The sequence below is a fragment of the Cherax quadricarinatus genome, chromosome 25 (assembly GCF_038502225.1).
Source record: "Cherax quadricarinatus isolate ZL_2023a chromosome 25, ASM3850222v1, whole genome shotgun sequence".
Lineage (NCBI taxonomy): Eukaryota > Metazoa > Arthropoda > Malacostraca > Decapoda > Parastacidae > Cherax > Cherax quadricarinatus.
In genome coordinates this window covers 8497928-8517453 of record NC_091316.1, presented here as the reverse complement: position 1 = coordinate 8517453, position 19526 = coordinate 8497928, and the positions used below count along the sequence as shown (strand labels likewise).

Below are 19526 nucleotides of genomic sequence, written 5' to 3'. Positions count from 1 at the left end.
AGCCAAGAACAGATGCAGCATCAGTGGTCAGCCAAGAACAGATGCAGCATCAGAGGTCAGCCAGAACAGATGCAGCATCAGTGGTCAGCCAGAAACAGATGCAGCATCGGTGGTCAACCAGAAACAGATGCAGCATCAGTGGTTAGCTAGAAACAGATGCAGCATCAGTGGTCAAGCCAGGACAGATGCAGCATCAGTGGTCAGCCAGAAACAGATGCAGCATCAGTGGTCAGCCAGAAACAGATGCAGCATCAGTGGTCAGCCAGGGACAGATGCAGCATCAGTGGTCAGCCAGAAACAGATGCAGCATCAGTGGTCAGCCAGAAACAGATGCAGCATCAGTGGTCAGCCAGGAACAGATGCAGCACCAGTGGTCAGCCAGGAGCAGATGAAGCATCAGTGGTTAGCCAGAAACAGATGCAGCATCAGTGGTTAGCCAGAAACAGATGCAGCATCAGTGGTCAGCCAGGGACAGATGCAGCATCAGTGGTCAGCCAGAAACAGATGCAGCATCGGTGGTCACCGAAACAGATGCAGCATCAGTGGTCATCCAGGAACAGATGCAGGATCAGTGGTCAGCCAGGAACAGATGCAGCATCAGTGGTCAGCCAGGGACAGATGCAGCATCAGTGGTTAGCCAGGAACAGATGCAGCATCAGTGGTCAGCCAGGAACAGATGCAGCATCAGTAGTCAGCCAGGGACAGATGCAGCATCAGTGGTTAGCCAGGAACAGATGCAGCATCAGTGGTCAGCCAGGAACAGATGCAGCACCAGTGGTCAGCCAGGAGCAGATGAAGCATCAGTGGTTAGCCAGAAACAGATGCAGCATCAGTGGTTAGCCAGAAACAGATGCAGCATCAGTGGTCAGCCAGGGACAGATGCAGCATCAGTGGTCAGCCAGAAACAGATGCAGCATCAGTGGTCAGCCAGAAACAGATGCAGCATCAGTGGTCATCCAGGAACAGATGCAGGATCAGTGGTCAGCCAGGAACAGATGCAGCATCAGTGGTCAGCCAGGGACAGATGCAGCATCAGTGGTTAGCCAGGAACAGATGCAGCATCAGTGGTCAGCCAGGAACAGATGCAGCATCAGTAGTCAGCCAGGGACAGATGCAGCATCAGTGGTTAGCCAGGAACAGATGCAGCATCAGTGGTCAGCCAGGAACAGATGCAGCATCAGTGGTTAGCCAGAAACAGATGCAGCATCAGTGGTCAGCCAGAAACAGATGCAGCATCAGTGGTCAGCCAGGAACAGATGCAGCATCAGTGGTCAGCCAGAAACAGATGCAGCATCAGTGGTCAGCCAGGGACAGATGCAGCATCAGTGGTCAGCCAGGAACAGATGCAGCATCAGTGGTCAGCCAGGAACAGATGTAGCATCAGTGGTCAGCCAAGAACAGATGCAGCATCAGTGGTCAGCCAGGAACAGATGCAGCATCAGTGGTCAGCCAGGAGCAGATGCAGCATCAGTGGTCAGCCAGGAACAGATGCAGCATCAGTGGTCAGCCAGGGACAGATGCAGCATCAGTGGTCAGCCAGGGACAGATGCAGCATCAGTGGTCAGCCAGGGACAGATGCAGCGTCAGTGGTCAGCCAGGGACAGATGCAGCGTCAGTGGTCAGCCAGGGACAGATGCAGCATCAGTGGTCAGCCAGGGACAGATGAAGCATTAGTGGTCATCCAGGAACAGATGCAGGATCAGTGGTCAGCCAGGAACAGATGCAGCATCAGTGGTCAGCCAGGAACAGATGCAGCATCAGTGGTCAGCCAGGGACAGATGCAGCGTCAGTGGTCAGCCAGGGACAGATGCAGCGTCAGTGGTCAGCCAGGGACAGATGCAGCATCAGTGGTCAACTAGGGACAGATGTAGCATCAGTAGTCAGCCAGGGACAGATGTAGCATCAGTGGTCAGCCAGGGACAGATGCAGCTTCAGTGGTCAGCCAGGGACAGATGCAGCGTCAGTGGTCATGCCAGGGACAGATGCAGCGTCAGTGATCAGCCAGGGACAGATGCAGCATCAGTGGTCAGCCAGGGACAGATGCAGCGTCAGTGGTCAGCCAGGGACAGATGCAGCGCCAGTGGTCAGCCAGGGACAGATGCAGCCGAAGCAAGCAAGCCAAGGAGAGATGCATCAACAGTCAAGTCAGCCAAGGACAGATGCATCAACAGTCAAGTCGGGCCAAGGACAGTCAGTTACCACGGTTGAAAGTCCGTCTTGGAGGAGCATTAACAAGCTGCAGGCGAAGAAACTGCTCTTATGAGGAAGTTAAGTTCCTTTTATGTCTCCCTCAGCGACACTAAATATATAAATATATATATATATATATATATATTATATATATATATATATATATATATATATATATATATATATATATATATATATATGGTCTCTTCACAGTTTCAGGAAGAGCCTTTAACCGATAGTAAATTATAACCATTTAACTCAAAGCGAGGACCTTTTTTTTTTTAAAGGTGAATGTAGTCCTTTTAACCGAGGCTGTATTAGGAGATGGTCCGCTCCCCGGAGTCTCCCTGCGTCCACTGTACGGAGATGGGGGGGGACAAAATAGTTAAGACTCTCGCTCCCCCAGTAACCGGATTCTTTGCAGCCGTTCCCGGTTGAGCGAAGACAAATTATCGTACAACTCTTTTACCTGGAATCCGGACTTGAGGAGACCCACTTATTTAACCTTGGCGGTCCCTCCCTCTCCCCTCACCACCTCCTCCCTCTCCCCTCACCACCTCCTCCCTCTCCCCTCACCACCTCCTCCCTCTCCCCTTCCCTCCCAAAGCGCGCGCGCGCACGCGCTGGTATCTTAATACATTTACTTTGTGGCAAATCAGAGGAAGACGATCCCCGAGAAGCAGCAGGAGTTATCCCTGAACATGACAATGATGGGTTATCCCTGAACATGACAATGATGGGTTATCCCTGAACATGACAGTGAGGAGTTATCCCTGAACATGACAGTGAGGAGTTATCCTGAACATGACAGTGATGGGTTATCCTGAACATGACAGTGAGGAGTTATCCTGAACATGACAATGATGGGTTATCCCTGAACATGACAATGATGGGTTATCCTGAACATGACAGTGAGGAGTTATCCTGAACATGACAGTGAGGAGTTATCCTGAACAGACGGTGATGGGTTATCCTGAACATGACAGTGAGGAGTTATCCTGAACATGACAATGATGGGTTATCCTGAACATGACAGTGAGGAGTTATCCCTGAATGACAGTGATGGGTTATCCTGAACATGACAGTGAGGAGTTATCCTGAACATGACAGTGATGGGTTATCCTGAACATGACAGTGAGGAGTTATCCTGAACATGACAGTGATGGGTTATCCCTGAACATGACAGTGAGGAGTTATCCCTGAACATGACAATGATGGGTTATCCTGAACATGACAGTGAGGAGTTATCCTGAACATGACAGTGATAGTTATCCTGAACATGACAGTGAGGAGTTATCCTGAACATGACAATGATGGGTTATCCTGAACATGACAGTGAGGAGTTATCCCTGAACATGACAGTGATGAGTTATCCCTGAACATGACAGTGAGGTGTTATCCTGAACATGACAGTGAGTTATCCTGAACATGACAGTGAGGGGTTATCCTGAACATGACAGTGAGGGTTATCCTGTAATGACAGTGAGAGTTATCCTGAACATGACAGTGATGGTTATCCTGAACATGACAGTGAGGAGTTATCCCTGAACATGACAATGATGGGTTATCCTGAGCATGACAGTGAGGAGTTATCCTGAACATGACAGTGATGAGTTATCCCTGAACATGACAGTGAGGTGTTATCCCTGAACATGACAGTGAGGAGTTATCCCTGAACATGACAGTGAGGGGTTATCCCTGAACATGACAGTGAGGGGTTATCCCTGAACATGACAATGATGGGTTATCCCTGAACATGACAGTGAGGTGTTATCCCTGAACATGACAGTGAGGGGTTATCTCTGAACATGACAATGATGGGTTATCCCTGAACATGACAGTGAGGGGTTATCCCTGAACATGACAGTGAGGGGTTATCCCTGAACATAACAGTGAGGGGTTATCCCTGAACATGACAGTGAGGAGTTATCCCTGAACATGACAGTGAGGAGTTATCCCTGAACATGACAGTGATGGGTTATCCCTGAACATGACAGTGAGGAGTTATCCCTGAACATGACAATGAGGGGTTATCCCTGAACATGACAGTGAGGGGTTATCCCTGAACATGACAGTGAGGGGTTATCCCTGAACATGGAAGTAAGGGGTTATCCCTGAACATGACAGTGAGGGGTTATCCCTGAACATGGCAGTAAGGGGTTATCCCTGAACATGACAATAAGGGGTTATCCCTGAACATGACAGTGAGGGGTTATCCCTGAACATGACAGTGAGGGGTTATCCCTGAACATGGCAGTGACGGGTTATCCCTGAACATTACAGTGAGGGGGGGTCAAGGCGCCCCAGAGTGAGAGGTTAACCCTAAACATGACAATGAGGGGCCAGGAGCTAAGACTAAGACAGCGCGCAAGTCACAGCTTTAACTGTCTCTCCTATTAGAGAGAGAGAGAGAGAGAGAGAGAGAGAGAGAGAAGCAGTGATGGAGGGAGGGAGGGTAATATTTTTTGTAAGCATTTCAGCAGAGCAGGTAAGCTGTGTGTGGCAATAACTGTGTGAGTGATGCTGACTATTGCCCTGTCTACCCCACCCGGATACTGCCCTCCTCCTCCTCCTCCTCCACCTCCACCACCACCTCCTCCTCCTCCTCCTCCTCCTCCTCCTCCTCCTCCTCCTCCTCCTCCTCCTCCTCCTCCTCCTCCTCCTCCTCCTCCCTCTTCCTCTTCCTCTTTCTTCTCTTCCCCTTCCTCTTTTTCCTCCTATTTTGTTAGTAATCATTATTTATTAGTATATTTGTTTTTTGCTAATGTTTAAAATACCACTTGTAGGAGAGTGTGGAGAGAACCAGCTGCACAGCACTTTTATATGAATGAGACCATTCTGACCACCAACAACAACAACAAATATAAAACAACAACAACACCATCACACCAGCACCACTCACACCACCAGCACCACCTCCACCAACAATCCACGACAACAACAACACACCATCACCACTACCAACAACAATACTGTCACTACCACCACCAACAATAACAACAACACCATCACCACCACCAACAACAACAACACCATCACCACCAACAATAACAACAACAACAACATTACCACCATCAACAACAACAGCAACACTATCACTACCACCACCAACAACAGCAATAACTCCACCACCAGTAACAACAACAATACCAAAGACAAGAGCAACAGCTCCACCTACAATAACAGCCCCACCAACAATAACAATAAAAAACAGCAGTACCAACAAAAACAACAACAATAACAGCAACATCACCAACAACAATAACAACAACACCAGCAACACCTCCAACAGCAATACCAACAACAACAGCACTGCTAAACCAACACAAACAGCAACACCATCAATAATAACAGCAAAAAAAAAAAAACGCGCCCAACAAGGAAAGTATATCAGGGTTAGTCGAGCGTTGATCTGTGGGGAGGAGGAAGGTAAGAGTGGGGAGGAGGAAGGTAAGAGTGGGGAGGAGGAAGGTAAGAGTGGGGAGGAGGAAGGTAAGAGTGGGGAGGAGGAAGGTAAGAGTGGGGAGGAGGAAGGTAAGAGTGGGGAGGAGGAAGGTAAGAGTGGGGAGGAGGAAGGTAAGAGTGGGAGGAGGAAGGTAAGAGTGGGGAGGAGGAAGGTAAGAGTGGGGAGGAGGAAGGTAGGTAAGAGGAAGGTAAAAAGTGGGGAGGAGGAAGGTAAGAGTGGGGAGGAGGAAGGTAAGAGTGGGGAGGAGGAAGGTAAGAGTGGGGAGGAGGAAGGTAAGAGTGGGGAGGAGGAAGGTAAGAGTGGGGAGGAGGAAGGTAAGAGTGGGGAGGAGGAAGGTAAGAGTGGGGAGGAGGAAGGTAAAAGTGGGGAGGAGGAAGGTAAGAGTGGGGAGGAGGAAGGTAAGAGTGGGGGGAGGAGGAAGGTAAGAGTGGGGAGGAGGAAGGTAAGAGTGGGGAGGAGGAAGGTAAAAGAGTGGGGGGAGGAGGAAGGTAAGATAGGAGAGTGGGGGGAGGAGGAAGGTAAGAGTGGGGAGGAGGAAGGTAAGAGTGGGGAGGAGGTAGGTAAGAGTGGGGAGGAGGAAGGTAAGAGTGGGGAGGAGGAAGGTAAGAGTGGGGAGGAGGTAGGTAAGAGTGGGGAGGAGGAAAGTAGAGTGGGGAGGAGGAAGGTAAGAGTGGGGAGGAGGAAGGTAAGAGTGTGTAGGAGGAAGGTAAGAGTGGGGAGGAGGTAGGTAAGAGTGGGGAGGAGGAAGGTAATAGTGGGGAGGAGGAAGGAGTGGGGAGGAGGAAGGTAAGAGTGGGGAGAAGGAGGAAGGTAAGAGTGGGGAGGAAGGTAAGAGTGGGGAGGAGGTAGGTAAGAGTGGGGAGGAGGTAGGTAAGAGTGGGGAGGAGGAAGGTAAGAGTGTGGAGGAGGAAGGTAAGAGTGGGGAGGAGGAAGGTAAGAGTGGGGAGGAGGAAGGTAAGAGGGGAGGAGGAAAGAGTGGGGAGGAGGAAGGGCCAACAGGCCTGCTGCAGTGTTCCTCCTTTCTTATGTAAGAGTGGGAAGAAAGAAGGTAAGAGTGGGGAGGAGGTAGGTAAGAGTGGGGAGGAGGAAAGTAAGAGTGGGGAGGAGGAAGGTTAGAGTGAGGAGGGAAGGTAAGAGTGGGGAGGAGGAAGGTAAGAGTGGGGAGGAGGAAGGTAAGAGTGAGGAGGAGGAAGGTAAGAGTGGGGAGAAGGAAGGTAAGAGTGGGTAGGAGGAACGTAAGAGAGGGGAGGAGGAAGGTAAGAGTGGGGAGGAGGAAGGTAAGAGCGGGTAGGAGGAAGGTAAGAGTAGGGAGGAGGAAGGTAAGAGTGGGGAAGAGGAAGGTAAGAGTGGGGAGGAGGAAGGTAAGAGTGGGGAGGAGGAAGGTAAGAGTGGGGAGGAGGAAGGTAAGAGTGGGGAGGAGGAAGGTAAGAGTGGGGAGGAGGAAGGTAAGAGTGGGGAGGAGGAAGGTAAGAGTGGGGAGGAGGAAGGTAAGAGTGGGGAGGAGGAAGGTAAGAGTGGGGAAGGAAGAAGGTAAGAGTGGGGAGGAGGAAGGTAAGAGTGGGGAGGAGGAAGGTAAGAGTGGGGAGGAAGAAGGTAAGAGTGGGGAGGAGAAGGGTAAGAGTGGGGAGGAGGAAGTAAGAGTGGGGAGGAGGAAGGTAAGAGTGGGGAGGAGGAAGGTAAGAGTGGGGAGGAGGAAGGTAAGAGTGGGAAGGAGGAAGGTAAGAGTGGGAAGGAGGAAGGGAGTGAGAGAGGGGAAGAAGGAGGGGAGTGAGGGAGGGGAAGGAAGTAGAGAGTGATGGGGTGGAAAGAGGAATTGAGTGAGGGAGGGGAAGGAGGAAGGGAGTGAGGGAGGGGAAGGAGGAAGGGAGTGAGGAAGGGGAAGGAGGAAGGGAGTGAGGGAGGGGAAGGAGGAAGGGAGTGAGGGAGGGGAAGGAGGAAGGGAGTGAGGGAGGGAAGGAGGAAGGGAGTGAGGGAGGGGGAAGGAGGAAGGGAGTGAGGGAGGGAAGGAGGAAGGGAGGGGAAGGAGGAAGGGAGTGAGGGAGGGGAAGGAGGAAGGGAGTGAGGGAGGGGAAGGAGGATGGGAGTGAGGGTGGGGAAGGAGGAAGGAAGTGAGGGAGGGGAAGGAGGGAGGGGAAGGAGGAAGGGAGTGAGGGAGGGGAAGGAGGAAGGGAGGAGAAACTCCGTCTGGGAGAAACTATTGTAAGAAGTTAATTAGAGAGAAAAACCTGTGGCACTGAGACTGCCAAGGTGATCCAGTGAGTGTAACAGCCGGGGCGAAGACACCCCCGCCCCTGCCCTCGCCCCCGCCCCGCACGTTGACCCTACTGCAGGGGCAAGGGGAGAGGAGGGGAAGGGGATGGAACAAAAGGATGGGAAAGGTCTGAGCTGAGGGGAAGCATTACCAAGATAATGACCCTGCCAGTATAATGACAGCACCAAGATAATGACCCTGCCAGTATAATGACAGCATCAAGATAATGACCCTGCCAGTATAATGACAGCACCAAGATAATGACCCTGCCACTATAATGACAGCACCAAGATAATGACCCTGCCACTATAATGACAGCACCAAGATAATGACCCTGCCAATATAATGACAGCACCAAGATAATGACCCTGCCAGTATAATGGCAGCAAGATAATGACGCTGCCAGTATAATGGCAGCAAGATAATGACCCTGCCACTATAATGACAGCACCAAGATAATGACCCTGCCACTATAATGACAGCACCAAGATAATGACCCTGCCAGTATAATGACAGCACCAAGATAATGACCCTGCCAATATAATGACAGCACCAAAATAATGACCCTGCCAGTATAATGACAGCAGCAAGATAATGACCCTGCCACTATAATGACAGCACCAAGATAATGACCCTGCCACTATAATGACAGCACCAAGATAATGACCCTGCCAGTATAATGGCAGTACCAAGACAATGACCCTGCCAGTATAATGACAGCAGCAAGATAATGACCCTGCCACTATAATGACAGCAGCAAGATAATGACCCTGCAAGTATAATGACAGCACCAAGATAATGACCCTGCCACTATAATGACAGCAGCAAGATAATGACCCTGCCAGTATAATGACAGCACCAAGACAATGACCCTGCCACTATAATGGCAGCAAGATAATGACCCTGCCAGTATAATGACAGCACCAAGATAATGACCCTGCCACTATAATGACAGCAAGATAATGACCCTGCCAGTATAATGACAGCACCAAGACAATGACCCTGCCACTATAATGACAGCACCAAGATAATGACCCTGCCACTATAATGACAGCACCAAGATAATGACCCTGCCAGTATAATGACAGCACCAAGACAATGACCCTGCCACTATAATGACAGCACCAAGATAATGACCCTGCCACTATAATGACAGCACCAAGATAATGACCCTGCCAGTATAATGACAGCACCAAGATAATGACCCTGCCACTATAATGACAGCACCAAGATAATGACCCTGCCACTATAATGACAGCACCAAGATAATGACCCTGCCACTATAATGACAGCTCCAAGATAATGACCCTGCCAGTATAATGACAGCACCAAGACAATGATCCTGCCACTATAATGACAGCACCAAGATAATGACCCTGCCAGTATAATGGCAGCACCAAGATAATGACCCTGCCAGTATAATGACAGCACCAAGATAATGACCCTGCCAGTATAATGACAGCACCAAGACAATGACCCTGCCACTATAATGACAGCACCAAGATAATGACCCTGCCACTATAATGACAGCACCAAGATAATGACCCTGCCACTATAATGACAGCACCAAGATAATAACCCTGCCACTATAATGACAGCACCAAGACAATGACCCTGCCACTATAATGACAGCACCAAGACAATGACCCTGCCACTATAATGACAGCACCAAGACAATGACCCTGCCACTATAATGACAGCACCAAGACAATGACCCTGCCACTATAATGACAACACCAAGATAATAACCCTCCCAGTATAATGACAGCAATACACAAATAACCCGCAATGTCAATGGTCCAAGTCGGACCGAAACGTCGTCGTAAGCTTCTCTCTTTTATGTGCGGGTTATTTGTGTATCGTTCCAGTCACGGTATTGTGCCTTTTTTGTTATTTAATGACAGCAAGATAATAACCCTGCTTGTATAATAACACCACCAAGATAACGACAGCACCAGGATAATGACACGCCAATATAATGACGGCATCAAGATAACGACAGCAAAATGATAAAGAAGGGGATCAAGAAACAATAGAGAGAGAGAGTACTGCAGTTGAGTGTAGTGTTGACCAGGAGACATAGGAAGGTGTATAGGGACGAATATAGTGGTGGTAGGGACAAGGGGTGGTGGTAGGGACAAGTGATGGTGGTAGGGACAAGTGATGGTGGTAGGAATAAGGGATGGTGGTAGAAACAAGGGTTGGTGGTAGGGACAAGGGATGGTGGTAGGGACAAGTGATGGTGGTAGGAATAAGGGATGGTGGTAGAAACAAGGGTTGGTGGTAGGGACAAGGGATGGTGGTGGGGACAAGGGATGGTGGTAGGAATAAGGGATGGTGATAGAAACAAGGGGTGGTGGTAGGGACAAGGGATGGTGGTAGGGACAAGGGATGGTGGTAGGAATAAGGGATGGTGATAGAAACAAGGGGTGGTGGTAGGGACAAGTGATGGTGGTAGGGACAAATGATGGTGGTAGGAGTAAGATATGGTGGTAGAAACAAGGGGTGGTGGTAGGGACAAGGGGTAGTGATAGGAACAAGGGATGGTGGTAGGGACAGGGGATGGTGGTAGGGACAAGGGATGGTGGTAGGAACAAGGGATGGGAGTGGGGACAAGAGGTGGTGGTAGGAATAAGGGATGGTGGTAGGAACAATGGGTGGTGGTAGGGATAACGGGTAGTGATAGGAACAAGGGATAGTGATAGGGACAGGGGATGGTGGTAGAGACAAGGAATAGTGATAGGAACAAGGGATGGTGGTAGGAACAAGGGATGGTGGTGGGGACAAGAGGTGGTAGTAGGAATAAGGGATGGTGGTGGTAGGGGCAGGGGGTAATGATAGTAACAAGGGATAGTAATATTGACAGGGGATGGTGGTAGGAACAAGGGGTTGTGGTAGAAACAAGGGGTTGGTAGGCACAAGGAGTGGTGGTGGGAACAAGGGTGATGGGAGGAACAAGGGGTAGTGGTAGGAATAAGGGGTGGTAGAGACAAGGGGTGGTGGTAGGGACAAGGGTGGTGGGAGGAACAAGGGGTGGTAGGGACAAATGGTGGTGGTAGGGACAAGGGGTAGTAGTAGGAACAAAGGGTGGTAGGGACAAGCGGTGGTGGTAAGAACAAGGGTGGTGGTTGTAAGGAGGTTGGTGGTTGGGTCAAGAGGTGTTGGTAGGGACAATGGTTGGTGGTATGGACAAGGGGTAGTGGTAGGAACAAAGGGTGGTAAGGACAAGGGGTGGTGGTAAGAACTAGTGTGGTGGTAGGAACAAGGTTGGTGGTAGGGACAGGGGGTGGTGGTAGGGACAAGGGGTAACGGTAGGAACAGAGGTTGGTGACAGGAGCAAGGGCTGGTGGCAGGAGCAAGGGATAGTTGTTGGGAAAAGGGGGGTGGCAGGAACAAGGGGTGGTGGTAGGAACAAAGGGTGGTGGTAGGAACAAGGGATGGTGACAGGAACAAGGTGTGGTGATAGGAGCAAGGGGTAGTGGTAGGGACAAGGGGGTGGTAGGAACAAGGGGTGGTGGTAAGAACAAGGGGGAGTGGTAGGCATGGAGGTATTGGAAATGTTAGTCAAAGGGAGCGTGACGTGGAGGGTAGTGGAGGTAAGGAGAAGTGAAGTTGAAGCGGCGGTAGGAAAAAGGCAGACAATGACGGAATAGTAATAATAATAATAATAATAATAATAATGAACAGGTGGTGGATTTAAAAATAAATACAACGATAGAGGAGTTTCTAAATGTAATTATGACCCTACCAAACCACTGTGTGGCGAGACACACTACTGCCTACAAGGTCGACCCCCTCTCTCTCTCTCTCTCTCTCGCACACACACACACACACACACACACACACACACACAAAAACACACACACACAAAAACACACAAACACACACAAACACACACACAGCTTAAAATATCGTATCTTTTTTAAAGCTTTAGGAACTTTGTATCACTCATGAATACATAAGTCATGCTTATCTTGCCAGTCACGGACTCCAACAAACAGGGTATTTGTGTTTCTTCAGTGTGTTTTACAGGATATTAGTGTTCCTTCATTGTTTGCTTTACAGGGTATTAAGAACATAAGAAAGAAGGAACACAGAAGCAGGCCTACTGACCCATGCGAAGCAGGTCCATGTCCCCCCGGATTAGCCCAATGACCCACCTAGTAGGTCACTTCCACTTAAGGAAGGAGCACGGCATTAGACCTAGTAGCACAAGCTAGTCAGGTCCAACTCACACCCACCCACACCCACTCATGTATTTATCTAACCTATTTTTAAAACTACACAACGTTTTAGCCTCAATAACTGTACTGGGGAGTTTGTTCCACTCATCCACAACTCTATTACTAAACCATTGCTTTCCTATATCCTTCCTGAATCTGAATTTTTTCGACTTGGAACCATTGCTGCGAGTCCTGTCTTGGCTGGAAATTTTCAGCACGCTATTTACATCCCCTTTATTTATTCCTGATTACCATTTATACACCTCGATCATATCATTCCTAATTCTACGCCTTTCGAGAGAGTGCAGATTCAGGGCCCTCAGTCTATCCCCATAGGGAAGATTTCTGATGCATGGGATCATCTTTGTCATCCTCCTCTGTACGTTTTCCAGAGCATTTATATCCATTCTGTAATACGGTGACCAGAACTGTGCAGCATAATCTAAATGAGGCCTAACCAAGGATATATAGAGTTGAAGAACAACCTGAGGACTTCTATTATTTATACATCTTGATATGAAGTCAAGGATTCTGTTAACTTTATTGCGAACACTAATGCACTATTGTCTTGGTTTTAGATTACTGCTAACCAGAACTCCTAAATCCTTTTCGCAATCAGTAGTATTAAGATCTACATTATTTAGTTTATATGTGGCATGGTTATTTTTCTGTCCAACATTTAGAACTTTGCATTTGTCAATATTAAACTGCATCTGCCACTTCTCCGACCATTGCATTAGTCTATTCAAATCATCCTGGAGTGCTCTAGTGTCCTCATTAGAATGAATTGGACGGCCTATTTTGGTGTCATCAGCAAATTTGCTTATGTTGCTATTTGTTCCCTCATCTATGTCGTTTATGTAAATTGTGAACAACAACGGGCTCAACACTGACCCCTGAGGAACACCGCTTGTGATGTACCCCCATTCTACTTTCTCCTCATTTATGCAAACTCTCTGCTGCCTATTTGTCAGCCATGCCTCTGCCCAGGAAAACATTTCTCCTCCTATTCCGTGTGCCTTAAGTTTCCTCAGTAGCCTCTGATGTGGAACTCTATCGAAAGCCTTACTGAAGTTCATTTACACAATATCATATTCATTACCATGATCTACCTCCCCAAACACCTTAGTGAAAAAAGTTAGTAAATTCGTAAGACAGGAATGCCCCTTTGTAAAACCGTAGCCTATCAAGATGGCTACGAATTGCTTTGGCAATTATTGATTCCATAAATTTTCCCACTATGGAGGTAAGGCTTATTGGTCTATAGTTCGAAGCTAAGGACCTGTCACCTGCCTTGTAAATAGATATTACATTTGCCATTTTCCACTTATCAGGCACTATGCCAGTTTGTAGTAATATGTTGAAAAGATTAGCCAAAGGTATGCTAAGTTCATCTTTACATTCCTTTAACAACCTTGCAAACTGGGGATTTGTTAGGTTTTAATTTCTCTATTTGTCTGAGGACCATGTCACTAGTTACCACAATCGTACATAGTTTATTATCGTTTTGTTCTACATAATCTATTATTTCAGGAATATCACTAGTAATTTCCTGGGTAAAAACTGAGAGGAAGTATTGAAAATTTCACATATATCCTTATTACTGTCAGTGATCTGACCAGAGTTACTCTTAAGTGGGCCTATCTTGTCCCTAATCTTACTTCAGTATACTTGAAAGAACCCTTTTGGGTTAGTCTTCGAATCCCTTGCGACTTTAGCCTCATAATCCTTTTTTGCTTTTCTTATTCTTTTTTTTATTTCTCTCTTTAATTGAATATATTGATTTCTTAACTGCCCATCCCTTCTTTTGATACGCCTGTATATGCCTCTCTTTTGACCAGTGAGATGTTTTAATCTATTGTTCATCCATTTGGGATCATTTTTGTTAGATCTAATTTCCCTGCTCGGAACAAAAGTTGTTTGGGCAGCTAGAACTATGCTCTGAAAAATGTCATATTGGCAACCAAGGTCACCTACCTGACCCATAGTCATGTCATCCCAATTTAGCCCACCCAGGTAATTTCTCAGTCCCATGAAATCGGCCAAGCGAAAGTTTGGGACAGAGATTTGATTTGATTTGTGTTCCTTCAATGTGTGTCTTACAGGGTATTAGTTTTCCTTCAGTGTTTTGCAGGGTATTAGTTTTCCTTCAGTGTGTGTTTTACAGAGTATTAGTGTTCCTTCAGTGTGTGTTTTACAGAGTATTACATAAGAACATAAGAACATAAGAAAGGAGGAACACTGCAGAAGGCCTGTTGGCCCATACTAGGCAGGTCCTTTACAATTCATCCCACTAACAAAACATTTGCCCAACCCAATTTTCAATGCCACCCAAGAAACAAGCTCCGATGTGCAAGTCCCACTCAAATCCAACCCCTCCCACTCATGTACTTATCCAACCTAAATTTGAAACTACCCAAAGTCCTAGCCTCAATAACCCAACTAGGTAGACTGTTCCACTCATCAACTACCCTATTTCCAAACCAATACTTTCCTATGTCCTTTCTAAATCTAAACTTATCTAATTTAAATCCATTACTGCGGGTTCTCTCTTGGAGAGATATCCTCAAGACCTTGTTAATATCCCCTTTATTAATACCTATCTTCCACTTATACACTTCGATCAGGTCTCCCCTCATTCTTCGTCTAACAAGTGAATGTAACTTAAGAGTCTTCAATCTTTCTTCATAAGGAAGATTTCTAATGCTATGTATTAATTTAGTCATCCTACGCTGAATGTTTTCTAACGAATTTATGTCCATTCTGTAATATGGAGACCAGAATTGAGCTGCATAATCTAGGTGAGGCCTTACTAATGATGTATAAAGCTGCAGTATGACCTCTGGACTTCTGTTGCTTACACTTCTTGATATAAATCCCAGTAATCTATTTGCCTTATTACGTACGCTTAGGCATTGCTGTCTTGGTTTAAGGTTGCTGCTTACCATAACCCCCAAGTCCTTTTCGCAATCTGTATGGCTAAGTTCTACATTATTTAACTTATAAGTGCTAGGGTTATGGGCACTCCCGAGCTTCAGAACCTTGCATTTATCTACATTGAACTGCATCTGCCACTTTTCTGACCAAGAGTAGAGTTTGTCTAAATCCTCCTGAAGTTCCCTAACATCTACGTTTGAATCAATTATCCTACCTATCTTCGTGTCATCGGCGAATTTGCTCATATCACTAGCAATTCCTTCATCAAGATCATTGATATATATTATAAACAACAACGGGCCCAAGACTGATCCCTGTGGAACGCCACTTGTTACTGATCCCCACTCGGATTTAACCCCATTTATGGACACTCTCTGCTTCCTGTCTGTGAGCCATGACTCGATCCACGAGAGCACCCTTCCCCCAATGCCATGAGCTGCTACTTTCTTCAACAGTCTTTGGTGCGGAACTCTATCAAATGCCTTACTAAAATCTAAGTAAACAATATCAAATTCTTTATCGTGGTCAACAGCCTCAAAAGCTTTACTGAAGAAAGTTAATAAATTAGTTAGACAAGACCGGCCTCTTGTGAATCCATGCTGAGTATCATTAATCAAGCTATGCTTATCGAGATGGCTTCTTATAATCTCAGCTATAATTGACTCTAGCAACTTGCCTACAATTGAGGTCAGGCTTATTGGGCGGTAATTTGACGGTAACGACTTGTCCCCTGTTTTAAAAATAGGAATTACATTAGCCATCTTCCACATATCAGACACTACACCTGTTTGAAGAGATAAATTAAAAATATTAGTTAATGGTTCACAGACTTCCATTTTGCATTCCTTAAGAACCCTTGAAAAAACCTCATCAGGACCCGGCGACTTATTTTGCTTCAGTCGGTCTATCTGCTTCACAACCATTTCACTAGTGACTATGATGTTACATAATTTATCTTCTTCTGATCCACTATAAAAATTAATTACCGGAATATTATTAGTGTCTTCCTGTGTAAAAACCGAGAGAAAATAATTATTTAAAATCGAGCACATTTCATTCTCTTTGTCAGTAAGATGCCCATAGTTATTTTTAAGGGGACCTATCTTATCTCTGACTTTTGTTCTATATACCTGGAAAAAACTTTTTGGATTAGTTTTAGAATCCCTAGCAACTTTAATTTCATAGTCCCTTTTAGCTTTTCTTATCCCCTTTTTAATGTCCCTCTTAATGTCAATATACTGATTCATAAGATGACCCTCGCCTCTTTTGATACGCCTATAAATTCCTTTCTTATGCCCTAGTAGATATTTCAGCCTATTATTCATCCATTTTGGGTCATTTCTATTTGATCTAATTTCCTTATAAGGGATAAACGTTCTTTGAGCAGCATGTATTGTGTTCAGAAAACTGTCATATTGATAGCTCTCTTCGTTACCCCAGTCAACAGATGATAAGTGTTCTCTAAGCCCATCGTAATCTGCTAAGCGAAAATCTGGGACTGTTACTGAGTTATCCCTACTATCATACTTCCATTCAATTCTAAATGTAATTGATTTGTGGTCGCTAGCACCCAGTTCCTCTGAAACTTCTAAATTATTAACAAGGGATTCATTGTTTGCCAGAACTAAGTCAAGCAGGTTATTTCCCCTTGTAGGTTCTGTCACAAACTGCTTCAAAAAACAATCCTGAACTACTTCTAAGAAATCGTATGATTCTAAATTCCCAGTCAAGAAATTCCAATCAATATGACTAAAGTTAAAGTCTCCTAGAATTACTACATTATCGTGCCTTGTGGCCCTAACAATTTCCTCCCATAGTAGTCTCCCTTGGTCCCTATCTAAGTTTGGGGGACGGTATATCACACCTAAAATTAATTTTTCATGCCCCTCTGAAAATTCTATCCAAACAGACTCTGTATGTGTTACTTCAGACTTAATACCCGTTTTTATGCAACAGTTCAAGCGATCTCGGACATACAATGCCACCCCACCCCCCTTCCCGATACTTCTATCTACTTGGAACAATTTAAAACCCTGAATGTGACATTCTGCAGGCATGTCCCGACTTTTTGAATTAAACCACGTCTCAGTAATGGCAAATACATCTATGTCACCTGCACTAGCAACTAGTCTCAACTCGCCCATCTTATTCCTAGCACTGCGACTATTTGTGTAATAAACTTTTAATGACCCTCCTCTCTCTTTACCCTTCCTGCTTTTTTCTATTATTCCACTAAACCTATTACTGTCCTTGTCAATTAGTGCCACTGGCTTTCCAATATCCACCTCATTTTGCCTATTACTAGTTCTCCTAGTACTCATATTACTACCCTGCGACTTCACAGTTTTCCTGCAAAAACCCATACCTCTAACTAATCCTAGTTTAAAGTCCTAACAACCCCCTCAACTGAGTTAGCAAGAAAACCCACACCTGCCCTGGATAAGTGAACCCCATCCCTGGCATACATGTCATTTCGGCCATAGAAGTTGTCCCAGTTGTCAATGAATGGTACTGCATTATCCTTACAGTGTTTATCCAGCCAACAATTAATACCAATTGCTCTGGACAACCATTCATTACCAACACCTCTTCTTGGCAAAATGCCACATATAACAGGGCGCCCCCCCTTCTTCCTAATCATGTCTATAGCTGTCCTGAACTTTCTAACTAAATCCTCACTTCTACGCTTGCCAACATCATTGCCTCCAGCACTGAGGCAAATAATAGGATTGATCCCATTACCGTTCATGATGTTGTCAAGCCGGCTAACAATGTCCTCCATCCCAGCCCCAGGAAAGCATACCCTTTGTCTCCTACTCCTGTCCTTCAAGCAGAATGCCCTATCCATGTATCTAACCTGGCTATCCCCAACAACAACAATATTCTTACCTTCCTTGTTGTCGTTCGTCGTGACGATCCCAGTAGTAGACTCACATTCGTCGGGTAGCACCGAGAATGCGTTGGAGGTTTCCACGGGAGTTTCCACAGCAGTCTCTTTCTTCTTCATCGTTTCTGGCTTTCCATTCGTCTTCTTGATCGTCAACTTCGTCGTCCCCTGCTGTCCAGCCACTGACCACGATCCCTTCTTGACCTGAGGACTCGAAACAGGAGGACTACTACGAATCCTCTTGTTTTCTTCGGTCAGTCGCCGTATCTCCATCTTCGCTGCCCTCAATTCTTCCTTAAGTTGCTGGTAAAGTTGCTCGATGGAGGGCATCTTGGTTCAGTCCACGGGAGCAAACAAGACACTTCTTCACAGAGTTAAGTACAGGTCAGCACTCAAAGTACAGGTCACCACTCAAGAGCACACAAACAGGTCTTCACAGAGCTAAGTACACGTCACCACTGTGTTGTCACCTTGGTGTTGGGGTAAGACGTAAGGTGTTGAGTGTGGACCACCTTGACTAAATGCGTGGGTGGGGAGACTGACCCCAGCATCACCACCTGGGGTGTAGGTGGGAAGACTGACCCCAGCATCACCACCTGGGGTGTAGGTGGGGGAGACTGACCCCAGCATCACCACCTGGGGTGTAGGTGGGAAGATTGACCTCAGCATCACCACCTGGGGTGTAGATGGGGAGACTGACCCCAGCATCACCACCTGGGGTGTAGGTGGAGAGACTGACCTCAGCATCACCACTTGGCGTGTAGGTGGGAAGACTGACCTCAGCATCACCACCTGGGGTGTAGGTGGGGAGACTGACCTCAGCATCACCACCTGGGGTTTAGGTGGGAAGACTGACCCCAGCAACACCACTTGGGGTGTAGATGGGGAGACTGACCCCAGCAACACCACCTGGGGTATATGTGGGGAGACTGACCCCAGCAACACCACCTGGGGTGTAGGTGGGAAGACTGACTCCAGCATCATCACCTGGGGTGTAGGTGGGGAGACTGACCCTAGTAGCTCCACCACGTGGGGTGTAGGTGGGGGACTAACCCCAGCATCACCACCACCTGTGTGTAGGTGGGGAGACTGATCCAGGCACGACCACCTGGGGTGTAGGTGGGGAGACTGACCCCAGCTCCACCACCACCTGGGTGTAGGTGGTGAGACTGACCCCATCATCACCACCTGGGGTGTAGGTGGGGAAACTGACCTCAGCATCACTACATGGGGTGTACTGACATGTGGGGTGTACTGTAGGTGGGGAGACTGACCCCTTCTCCACACGAACATCCAGTGTTGTGGAGGGGCATTTTTAGGGTGTGGGTAAGGGAAGATGGGAGAGGTGTGGGTGATGAGGAGGGATGTGGGACAGGGGAAGGGGTGTCGGTGAGTGGTGAGAGAGTCGTAAGTGAGGGGGGTGTGGGTGAGGGTGAAAGTGTGGGTTAGGGTAAAAAGGGTGTGAGTGAGGGTGAAAGGGGTGGGGGTGTACTGGTGTAGGTGAGGGGAAGGGTGAAAGTATATATGAGGGAGGGGAGGGGTGAAAGTGGAGTTGTATAAGTGAGGGGAAGG

At 47.1% G+C, this 19526-nt stretch overlaps 1 protein-coding gene across 1 annotated transcript in view; it reads left to right on the top strand.

The window, feature by feature from the left end:
• Nucleotides 1-19526, top strand: part of EcR (Ecdysone receptor) — a 502071-nt gene that overhangs the window by 48495 nt on the left and 434050 nt on the right. The gene's annotated exons all lie outside the window — the stretch shown is intronic.